This window comes from Rhinolophus hipposideros (genome assembly GCF_964194185.1).
Source record: "Rhinolophus hipposideros genome assembly, chromosome: 13".
NCBI classification, from domain to species: Eukaryota; Metazoa; Chordata; class Mammalia; order Chiroptera; family Rhinolophidae; genus Rhinolophus; species Rhinolophus hipposideros.
In genome coordinates this window covers 54160321-54173575 of record NC_138059.1, presented here as the reverse complement: position 1 = coordinate 54173575, position 13255 = coordinate 54160321, and positions in this window count along the sequence as shown.

Below are 13255 nucleotides of genomic sequence, written 5' to 3'. Positions count from 1 at the left end.
GTCATGGGAATGTAAAGTAAAGCATAGGGAATATAATTAATAATATGGTAATAACTATATATGGTGTCGGGTGCATGCTAGTCACTTTATGAATTATATAAATGTCTAACCACGATGATGTATACCTGAAATTAATATAAAATAATAGTTAATGTCAACTGTAAATATTTAAAATGCAGGGAAAGTAAAAATTTTAAAAAGCAGGGAAAGTAAAATAAAAGAAAAGAAATAAATTAATTATGTTCTTACTTTGGAAAGGAAATACTGCCTTTGAATATAATAATTCGTCTGTGGGATGTTTTCCCCTTTTTACATACTCTGAGGGTTTAAATACAATAAACAGTTTCTTTCTAATAGGAGAATTTAATCCTAAAATAACTAATGTTTTCTGTTTCATTTTGATTCAGATTTACTCCATTAAGATGGCAAATAGCACCTGAAACTTTCTCCAATTTCATGTCCAGGGGCCAGGATATAGAATTCCGTGCATGAAAACTTTGGACTTTTCTATCTCATTTGTCCAAAGTCATATTTTGTGACAGTTCCTTAAAGCTTAAGTTTAATATTAAAGCAAAAAGAGCATATCTTCTCCTTCTGGGGTGTTAAAATACTCTACCAACGAGAGCTAGATTTACAGAGGTATATGTACAGTGATTACTTCCACTGCCCATAATTACTGCCTGCTTGGGAGAGCTCTGAACAGGGGCAATGTCCTAGAATGTTATTGCAAGGAGAAACCAAATATATATTCAGGCAATTTACAGGAATCTTTCTGAGTAGGCTCAGATCCAAGCCAGCTACTACAAGCCAACATTGTTAGGTTCTTTGACTCCTTGATTCTCAAAAGCTTAGGTGACCAGTATTTCCTGGCTCCTGCTCTGTGGGACTTGGCCCTTAGTTTTTAAAAGAATTGGGTTGCAGGGTATGGCAGCCCCAGGGGCTGCCTGGAAAGTGAAAACAGTTTCCACCCTGGTAGCCAGACAGGATACCAGAGGATTAGTTGTAACAGAGTTGGTCCTGGACCCAGTCAGCTGAGGCCTCGTCCCCAGGCTTCCAGCCAGACAGGAAAGCTGCTTTTGTGGGAAAAGCACATTAGCTGAAGCATCAATTATTCCAGCCTTAAGTGCTTCTCTTTACCTCGATGTGACCTTTTGGAGCAAATATAATGACCACACTGGCTCCATCAGATGGAGGCAAATAATATTCAGACTCTCCCTACATTTTTCCCATACTCAGAATCTCATCTTGTATCTACAACTCACAAATCTAAAGGCAGAAAATCTTCCAACTTTTTCATTACATGATGCACATTTGCGTCTGTAAATAATTTTAAGGACCTGAATCAAAATCTTAGAAATGGGGCCAATAGTCATGAAAAAAAAAAAAAAGCCTCAGAGTTCAAGATTTTTCTGGGATGTAATCTTGTCTTACATGTATGTATTCTAGGGTAATCTAACATTGTGACTGATTGACTCAATGACAGAGTGACCCTAAGTGGGCCCTCTACTTCTACTTTCACTTACCGCAGCCCCAACACAGTCCATTCTCCACAGAGCTCCCAGAATAATCCTTTCCAAATGTAAATCAGAGCATATACCTCCCCCTTCACACGTATGCGCGAGCGCGCGCGCACACACACACACACCTCCAAAGGTTTCACATTACACTTAGAATGAAATCCCAACTACTCACCGTGGCTTATCAGGACTTTCAAATGCTTGTTGCTGACCATCTCTGGCTCCATCTTCCATCACCCCTCTTTTACTCCCTGTGCTCCAGCCATCCCCACTTTCTCAATGTTGCCTGAGCAGACACGTTCAATCTCACCTGGGCCTTATTCAAAATTAAATTTTGTAGGTGACATTGGTTAATAACATTATATAAGTTTCAAGCATACAACTTTATAATACATCATCTGTATATTCCATTGTGTGCTCACCACCCAAAGTCTAGTCTCCTTCTGTCACCATATATTTGATTCTCTTCATCTTCTCCCATCTCTTTCCCCTCTGGTAACTATTTTATGATTTCTCTCATGTGTGGGATATAAGACAACAAGTAACAAAGGAACAGACCAACCAACCAAGCTCATAGACACAGACAACAGTATTGGGGCCTCTTTACTCTTCTGCTTGGAGCACTTGTCTCCAGATCTCCATGTTTCTCATCACTTTCTATGCCCTTATTCTGATCTATTTTCTCTTTATAGCACTCTACCCCTATGACATAGCATTATTATGTGTATAATATGTGTATTGGCCAACTGCTCCATGGGAATGCAAGGCCATGAGGGCAGGGGCTTTGGCCTCATCTCGTACAGACTCATGCCTCTGCCGTCTGACATAGCAGAGTGGTGTACAGTAAATGTCTGAGCAACAAGTGATACAGAAAGCATATTCAAGCCTGGATAGGACTGCACATGTTGCCTGGGTATCAGGTATCACTTGATGGATTGAGAGCTTATTAATCTGACCAGCATTTAGTGGTCATGTGCAGCCTCCATAATTGGTCACTTTGTACCAAACCTCATTCAATCTACCCTCCCAATGGCACTCCATAACTCTTAAGCTCTATAAAAATATGAAGCCCACTTCTCATGTTCTCTTGTGCCTCTCTCTATAGATTTTCTACCAATCAAACAAGATGATGGGATTGAGGAAATAAAATCATACACAGTCAGTGTGGCCAATATAAGTTTTACGTTATCCTAGCTGTATGATTTTAGAGAACTTATTAAACCTCTCTGGATTTCAGTGTCTATTATGGACTGAATTGTGTTCTCCCTCAAAAAAGAAGAGGTTCAAATATTGAATCCCTAACCTCCAGCATACCAGAAGGTACTAACATTTGTGGTCAGAGTTTTATACAGGTGATTGAATTAAAATGAGGTCATTAGAGAGGGACCTAATCCAATATGACTGATGGCCTTATAGGAAGTGAAGATTAGGACACAGATACACACCTAGATGGAAAAACATGAAAGACACAAGGAGAAGGTGGCCATCTACAAGCCAAGGAGAGAGGTCTAAAACAGGTCCTTCCCTCACATCCCTAAGAAAAAACCAACCCTGTCAACACTTTGACGTCAGATTTTAGACTCCAGAACTGTGAGAAAAGAAATTTCTGTTGTTTAAGCCATCCAGTTTGTGATACTCTGTAACAGCAGCTGTAGAAGCTATTCAGTGCTCTTAGCTATAAAAAAGGGAAGATAATAGTACATAGTCCGTGGCATTATTGTGCAGATTGAATGAAATAAAACCTATACAAATATAAGCCCTGTATATGTCGTACCGTACTTACTTATTTTAATGATTATTAACTCTATTTTACCTAGCCAATAAAACCAATTAACCTTAAAGTGATCCACTTCAGAAATAATTCACTGTTTAAAAGTGGAGGAGGTCATCAAAATGGCGGCGTGAGGCGAACCTCTGTAAAGCTCCCCTGGAATTTACAACTAATCGAAAAACAATAACTCCACAAAGGACTCCCTGCAAAGCAGACAGGCAAGACGAAGAGGCCCACTACAGAATTCACATCCAGGTGTGCAAATCGCACGAGTGGGGTAGGAGGGAAGAGAGAAGTGCGGAGACGGAGCCGCGAGGGCACAGGACGCAGACCTAGCTCAGTGCTCTGAGCTCGCTGCTCCTGGATCTTCCGCAGCTGCGGGAGAGGGAAGGACTCGGAATGCTAGGGCTCCGCTTACGGCCCACAGGGCTGATGGGGCAGCATATAACACGGCTGAACCCAAGGCTCACAGCAGAGACCTCGGAGAAAAGACTGAGGGAAGAAGGCTGAAAACGGTGGTTTAAGCCCTCACTGCCAATCAGAGAATGGAAGCCTTAGGCACTAACACTAGTTATCCCGACCCTACCCTCCCAGAGCTCACCCCGCCCCCACCTGCACAGTGCTAGAGGCAGAACAGTAGCAGTGTTAGATCAAAAAAACAGAATATTTGCTGTTTGGAGAACTGTGGACCGCAGACAAAGATTCGCAGCCCAACTAGTTCCGGCAAAGGGGAGGGAGCTGTGGAAGCAGGGCCGGCTATGGTGGTGATCACCGCCATTGCTCTGGGCCACCTCTCACAACTCACCCGGCCCCTGGCCCCACCTATCTGGACGGATTCCTGCAGGAGTAAACAGAATTGCTGAAACATACAGGCTCTGAATCTGGTGCAGAAAGAGCTTTGGAACTTCAAAAGCTCTCCCCATCCCCACAGGGATGTGGCGCCTTATGACACAGGTGAACTGTTAACAGAGGAGAAGCCTGTCTCCCAGGAAATCCCCCCATTGTGTGAGAAGCTGGAATAGTGCAGAGAAAACATAGCACTACTGTGTGAGAGAAGAAAAAATGTCTGCAGTCGGAGAGAAAATAAAACATTCTACTGACAAGTATTGGGAAAAAAAAACCTGTTGCAGAAGCCACTTCTGTAGATGTCTAGAAAGAGAAATAATAAATCAGTAATTGCCATGAATAACCAAGGCAACAAGACAGCTCAGAAAGAAAGTGAAAATTCTCCAGAAAAGGAACTTAAAGATATGGAAATATGTGACTTAAATGACAGAGAATTCAAGATTGCAGTTCTGAAAAAACTGAACAAAATGCAAGAAAACACAGAAAGGCAATTTAATGAACTCAGAAACACAATCAAAGAAAACCATGAGCATTTTACGAAAGAGATTCAAATTTTAAAAAAGAACCAAATGGAATTTCTGGAGATTAAGAACTCAATAGAAAAAATTAAGAATGAAATAACCAGCTTTGGTAGTAGAGTTGACCAGATGGAGGAAAGAATCAGTGACATCGAAGATAGAAAACTGGAAATGACATAGATGGAAGAAGAAAGAGACTTGAGACTTAAAAGTAATGAAAGAACTCTACAAGAAATTTCTGACTCCATCAGAAAAAGCAATATAAGAATAATGCACATACCAGAAGGAGAAGAAAGAGAGAAGCGAACAGAGAATATATTCAAACAAATTGTTGATGAGAACTTCCCAAACTTGTGGACAGAACTGGATCCTCAAATCCAAGAGCAAATAGAACACCTAATTACCTCAATCCCAACAGGCCTTCTCCAAGGCAAATTGAAGCTGTCTAAAATAAATGACAAAGAAAGAATCCTCAAGGCAGCAAGGGAAAAGAAGACGGTAACCTACAAAGGAAAGCGCATTAGATTATGATCAGATTTTTCAACAGTAACTCTACAAGCCAGGAGGGAGTGGAACCAAATATTCAAACTATTGAAAGAGAGAAATAATGAGCCAAGAATAACATATCCAGCAAAGACATCCTTTATTATGAAGGAGGAATAAAGACCTTTCCAGACATCCAGAAGCTGAGGGAATTTTCTAATACACGACCTGCACTACAAGAAATACTGAAGGAGGCTATTCAACCACCATCAACAGAGACAATTTGTGGCAACATAAAAGGAGGGAGAGTAAAGGCCTGAACCGGAATATGGGAATGGAGAAAGTAAGCATGATGAAGAAAATGGAATACTCTAAATATCAAACTTTCTTTACATAAACTTAAGGGTAACCACTCAAAAAAAATCCAGAACTGAAATATATACTGTAATAAAAGAAGAAACATAGGAAAATATCGTAGAATACTGCCACACAGAAATAATAGACAACAACAAAAAGAGCCACAGCCTTACCAGAAAACTACACATAGAATGACAGGATATCCTCACGTATCAATCATCACCCTAATGTAAATGGACTGAACTCACCAATAAAAAGGCACAGAGTAGCAGATTGGATCAGAAAACTAAACCCGACCATATGCTGTGTTCAAGAGACACATCTCAGCTACAAGGACAAGCATAGACTCAAAGAGAAAGGGTGGAAATTGACACTCCAAGCAAATGGTACCCAGAGAAAATCAGGTGTAGCCATAATGATATCAGATGAAACAGACTTCAGGGTGAAAAAGGTAACAAGAGACAAAGATGAACATTTCATAATGGTAAAGGGGACTATACAACAAGAAGACATAACAGTCATTAATATTTATGCCCGCAATCAGGGAGCACCGAAATATACCAGGCAACTACTAACAGAAATAAAGGGAGAAATCGACCAAAACACAATTATACTAGGGGACTTAAATACATCATTGACAGCTATAGATAGATCATCCAATCAAAAAATAAATAAAGATAGCAGCCCTAATTGACACATTAGATGAAATGGACATCATTGACATACATAGAGCACTTCATCCTAAAACATCAGACTATACATTCTTTTTGAGTGTGCATGGAACATTCTCAAGGATAGACCACATATTGGGACATAAAATCAGACTCAGCAAATTTAAGAAGATTGAAATCATACTAAGTATATTCTCTGATCACAAGGCTTTGAAATTGGATATCAACTGCGAAAAGAAAGCAGGAAAACACAAATACATGGAGATTAAACAACATACTTTTAAAGAACGACTGGGTCAAAGAAGAAATTAGAGGAGAGATCAAAAGATACATAGAAACAAATGACAATGAAAATACATCCTACCAAATCTTTGGGATGCAGCGAAAGCAGTTTTAAGAGGGAAATTTATATCATTACAGGCCTATCTCAAGAAACAAGAAAAATCCCAAATAAATAACCTCATGTTACACCTTAAAGAACTAGAAAAATTACAAGTGAAACCCAAGGTCAGCAGAAGAAAGGAAATAACAAAAATCAGAGCAGAGCTCCATGAAATAGAGAACAAAAAGACAATAGAAAAAAATTAATGTGACAAAGAGCTGGTTCTTTGAAAAGATTAACAAAATTGACAAACCCTTGGCTAGACTCACTAAGATAAAAAGAGAGAAGAAACTAATTAACAAAATTAGAAATGAGAAAGGGAAAGTGATCACAGACACCACAGCATACAAAGGATCATGCAAGAATACTATGAAGGACTATATGCCACCAAATTCAATAACCTAGAAGAAATGGACAAGTTCTTAGAAACATATAGCCTTCCAAGGCTGAACCATGAAGAACTGGAAAATCTAAACAGACCGATCACCAGTAACAAAATTGAATCAGTCATCTAAAACCTTCCTAAAAGCAAAAGTCCGGGACCAGATGGCTTCACTAGTGAATTCTAACAAACCTTCAAAGAGGATCTAATACCAATCCTGCTCAAACTCTTCCAAAAAATTGAAGAAGAGACAGTACTCTCTAACTCATTTTATGAGGCCAGCATTACCCTGATACCAAGACCTGGTAAGGACAACACACAAACAAAAAAAAAACTACATACCAATATATCTGATGAATACTGATGCAAAAATCCTAAACAAAATACTAGCAAATCGAATACAACAATGTATTAAAAAGATTACTCATCACGACCAAGAGCGGGTCATCTCTGGGGCACAAGGATGGTTCAACATTCGCAAATCCATCAATGTGATACATCACATAAACAAAATAAAGGACAAAAATCATATGATTATATCAATTGATGCAGAAAAGGCATTGGACAAGATACAACATCCATTTATGATTAAAACACTTAATAAAATAGGTATAGAAGGAAAATACCTTAACATAATGAAGGCCATATAGGACAAGCCCTCAGCTAATCTCATAATTAATGGTGAAAAACTAAAGCCCTTTGCTCTATGTTCAGGAACACGACACAGCTGTCCCCTATCACCTCTGCTTTTCAACATAGTGTTGGAATTCCTTGCCAGAGCAATCAGGCAAGAGAAAGAAATAAAAGGCATCCAAATTGGGAATGAAGAAGTTAAATTATCACTCTTTGCAGATGCCATGATGCTATATATAGAAAACCCTAAAGATTCCACCAAAAAGCTGTTAGAAACAATAAACGAATACAGTAAAGTTGCTGGCTACAAAATCAACATACAAACGTCCATTGCACTCCTATATACTAACAATGAAATCTCAGAAAAAGAAATACAAAAAACAATTCCGTTTGCAATTGCAGCAAAAAAGAATAAAATCCTAGGAATAAACTTAACTAATGATGTGAAGGACCTATATGCTGAAAACTATAAGACATTTTTGAAAGAAATTGAAGAAGACACAAAGAAATGGAAAGACATTCCGTGCTCATGGATTGGAAGAATCAACATAGTTAAAATGGCCATATTACCCAAAGCAATATACAGATTTAATTAATCCCCATCAAAATCCCAATGGCCTTTTTAAAAGAAATAGAACAAAAAATCATCAGATTCGTTTGGAACCACAAAAGATCCCGAATAGCCAAAGCAATCTTAAGAAAAAAGAACAATACTGGAGGTATTGTACTCGCTGACTTTAGCATGTACTACAGGGCTACAAGAATCAAAACAGCATGGTATTGGCAGAAAAACAGACACATAGACCAATGGAATAGAATTGAGAACCCAGAAATAAAACCACGTAAATATGGACAGATAATTTTTGACAAAGAAGCAAAAAACATACAATGGAGGAAAGACAGCCTCTTCAATAAATGGTGCTGGGAGAATTGGATAGCCATGTGCAATAGAATGAAACTGGACTGCTATCTGTCACCATGTACCAAAATTAATTCAAAACGGATCAAAGACTTAAGCATGAGACCTGACACCGTAAACTGCATAGAAGAAAACATAGGTACTAAACTCATGAACCTTGGGTTCAAAGAGCATTTTATGAATTTTACTCCAAAGGCAATGGAAGTAAAAGCTAAAATAAATGAATGGTACTATATGAAACTTAAAAGCTTCTGCACAGCAAAAGAAACCATCGACAAAATAAAGAGGCAATCGACTGAATGGGAGAAGATTTTTGCAAACAGTGCCTCCGATAAGGGGCTAATATCCAAAATTTACAAGGAAGTCATGAAGCTCAACAACAAAAAAACTAACAACCCAATTGAAAAATGGGCAGAGGACCTGAAGAGATATTGCTTCAAAGAGGACATAAAAATGGCAAATAGACATATGAAAAAATGCTCAACATCACCAATCATCAGAGAAATGCAAATAAAAAGCACAATGAGATATCACCTCACCCCAGTCAGAATGGCTATCATCAACAAGACAAATAGTAACAAGTGTTAAAGAGGCTGTGGAGAAAAAGGAACCCTCATACACTGTTGGTGGGAATGCAGACTGGTGCAGCCACTATGGAAGGCAGTGTGGAGGTTCCTCAAACAATTACGAATAGAATTATCATATGACCCAGCAATTCCTCTCCTGGGTATCTACCCAAGAAATTTGAAAACATTTATACATAAAGACACGTGTGCTCCAATGTTCATTGCAGCTTTGTTTATGGTGGGCAACACATGGAAACAACCAAAATGTCCTTTGATAGATGAATGGATAAAGAAGTTGTGGTCTATATATACATTGGAATACTGTTCGGCAGTAAGAAAAGATGATACAGGAACATTTGTGACAACATGGATGGATCTTGAGAGTATAATGCTAAGCGAAATAAGTCAGACAGAAAAAGCAGAGAACCCAATGATTTCACTGATGTGTGGTATATAAACCCAAAACAACAAAAGAACAAGACAAACAAATGAGAAACAAAAACTCATAGACACAGACAATAGTTTAGTGGTTACCAGAGGGTAAGGAGGGTGAGGGGAGGGAGATGAGGGTAAGGGGGATCAAATATATGGTGATGGAAGGAGAACTGACTCTGGGTGGTGAACACACAATGGGATTTATAGATGATGTAATACAGAATTGTACACTTGAAATCTATGTAATTTCACTAACAATTGTCACCTTAATAAATTAAAAAAAAAAAAAGTGGAGGAAAGTTTTCTCTTTCACCCAGAAGAACATGACCTTTTCAGGCATGAAAGAAAAAAGAGCTGGGAATCCTTTCCCTACTGTGTAAATGTCTGCTATTTCCTGAGGACACAGAATTTCCACAAGGACAGGCCGTCAACTGTTTGGTAACATGGGATCATAGAACTTAATATAATGTGGTGCCATGTACATAATGGAAACTAAAATAAAAATGTTAATTTAAGGAACAGATCTTCAGAAAGCAGCCCCAGATAATCCATTACAGGGAGGAGACAGGGAACGGGAGTAGGACAGCGGGGAGGAGATATCCTCCTCTCATCATATTCTGATCACCAGTGAACATAGAAAGTAAGAACTGGAAGAGCTCCTAGATATTCTCATCAATTTCCAAACAATCAAACCAATCATTGGTCACGAATCTTACCTAATCGTGTAAAGTTAGTGATAAATCTCCATTTTTTCCGCACTAAACTTTTTTTCAGGAACTCATTTTCACAGCATTGCCTCTGCATCCAAGTCTGAGAACATGACTGAAAGGTCGTCAGAGCCCAGAGTCTCAGGTGTCAGACAAGGTTGGAAACCCACACAACGCTCTGTGACAGAACTACAACCAAAGTCATTCACACTGGAGGCAGTGTGGAAACTGTCAGATGCAGCTCCGTGGTCAAACTGCTGTGGTTCCAATCTTGACCTGGTATGAGTGATTCAAGTTTACTAATCTTCTGATCCATATTTGTTGTACATTTACACAACCGCACCTACTAGATAAGGGTGTTGTAAGAATTAAACATCAATATTAGAAAAAAATAAGAGAAAAAAAATTCTCATATCTTCACTATGAAAAATTGTACCGGTATTCCACACATACACTAAATTGAATCATTCTGGGTTTCAAAGCCAGGGCTGTTGTTTTCACTTCCTATATTTTTAATAAAAAGTGAATTTTCTTAACTCTCTGCAGGTTTTTGATATGTGGGCTCGCTTTCAGAGTCACTGAATAACTTGTTAGGAATGATTCCATGTAGCCCTCACGCCCAGACAAGGAACTTACAGTGGCTGAGAGAGACACAGAGCACCCTCTGCCTTGTGAAGAACAGCTAGCCACCTACCACTCACAATATGTAGCATAACAGGGGACAGGGTAGGTGGCCTTAATTTGTCTAAGGTGTCCATGATACTGTTCCCCCAAATTCTTGTTTTCCTTTTGCTCCACCCACTTCAATTATCTGTTGGACATTACACAAGTCACTGTGTGATCGATGATGGAATTAGAGAGTCCCTCACTTCAAGGATCTTAAGCCAAATGGGACCTTTGGTACAGGTTTTTCTGCAATTATATGTGAAACCTGAAACAATCTGGCATTTAAACTAACTTGTTTGATTTAGCCCAGCATTCAGATTTATTTTTCTCATGGAAATCTGTTCTGTATATATTGCAGAGATCAGGTCTCAAAATTCTGAGATCCGTGCGTTCTCAAGTGTTTAAATGATAGGTGCAGATAGGTAAGGGGGTCTTTCTTTTGGAGGAACACGGATCATTTCATGAAAGTTACTCTCTGCACAAGGATGCATGTATGTGCTTCCCACAAAATTCTACACACAATTCCAGGGAGTGTGTAGAGCTGCTGAAGACCATCCTCGATCCACATGGGGTCCATGGGTCACAGGTTAAGCAGTTTTGCTGCAAAGAAAAATACTAAACAGGCACGTATACCTGCAACATGGAGATGTATTGCAACATGTAGACCAGTTTACATGAATTTGAATAGCAAATTAACAGAAAAGAAAAATATGCAAAGTTAATCAACATGTTTCTGGAAATTAAAAAAAATTATCTTAATTCATCCGATACCTCAAGTCTGAATCTATGGAGTAAACAGACTGTGTTATTGCAAAATAGGGCCCTTATTTGCCCTACTTATCTGTGTCCCTTCTACACTTTCTAATCTGAGCTACCTGTAAACTGAGAAACTCTCCGTCTGTGGATCAACATATCAAATTGAATCTGCAAGACATATAATATATGACAACCAAATAATTGACTATATTTACATACATGGTACATTTTAATTTAAAATCAAGCACTATTCATATATTGAAATTTTTTTTAAAATTTCATACTCTATTGATGCTTTTACTTTAATTTCATAGAATTGTACCATAGTTCTTCCATAAAACTTAAATATCATGCAGTGTTAATTAATACAAAATCTTATAAAGAACCTAGATTTATAAGATCACTTACTCAATTAAGAACTTTGCAATGTCTGCTGAGGTGGAAGTGTGAACACACCTTTGGGTAGATGAAAACGCCCTGGATTTTGGGCTAAGTTTTCTCCATGATGTTTCGTAATACAACCTCTACGTAGCTCCACTTCCTCTGCCAATGGCAGGTAATAAATACTCTCAAAATGTTTCGTGTGTATACCTCAATGACACATAAGATGACAGTTATAAAGTACTAAGAGTATTTTTGAAGAGTACAGATAGTTCAGATATAAGACGCCAAAAGAAGAAAATATAAAGACTATAAAAAGGAATAAAGAAATAGTCAATCATATGTCAGAAGGAGAATACCTTAACTACAAAAAATGTATTTATTTCTCTGACAAGACAAAGACACATAGGATATATAATAAATAGGAATTATGGCATATGAATCTTCTCAAACAGCAAGAACACAAAGTCTGTAAGAAAATGTATAACCATTGGTTAAATAGCAATTCTTTATTTTTTTTTTTAAATTTGGAGTATTGCATATGATTTCTGACCTTCACTTAATTCCTTGAGTAAATTTTCCCCATTAATATTTGTAGGCAATCTGATTTCTAGCTAGAATGATTATAAGGGTTTTTGTTCAAATTTATCATCCTTTGTCTTATCTACGTCACATAAAACAAAAAAGCTAAGGCTCAGGATAAAACCATGTTGTTTATTATTAGGCTTCCCTATACAATCTTCTGAATCCTTTGCAGGATCAACAAACAAATAATTTACTAAAGAGTTGCTGCAATAATCAAAATATTTTTTATCTAAATTGTTCTTATCTACCTATATCTTTTTATTCCCACTTCACCCATGTGAGATCACTAGGGATACACATTACTTAATATCTTCTCTTTTATGAAAAGAATCATAAGAAACTGAGGCACGGGAAGGTCTTATTTCTGCCCAAAGCCCCACAGTGATAGGAACCATAGCACACATCTATTTCCTGCCTTCGTGTTCCTTTTATGAGACCAAATTGCCTTCCAAGTTAATGCCTCCTCACAAATGGATCCAAGAAGAGAAACAAAATCATCTCATAATAGAGTTCAATAAACAGGCATTTTCCTATTTAGATGAATTTAAAATGATAATTTTAAAATTCTTTATGACATTCTGGTAAATAGAAAACAAAATTAATATGAGATGGCTTTTCAAAGAATTTGCTCATTTCTAAAAATACAAAAATGACCTCAACTTTATCACAATAAATAAAGC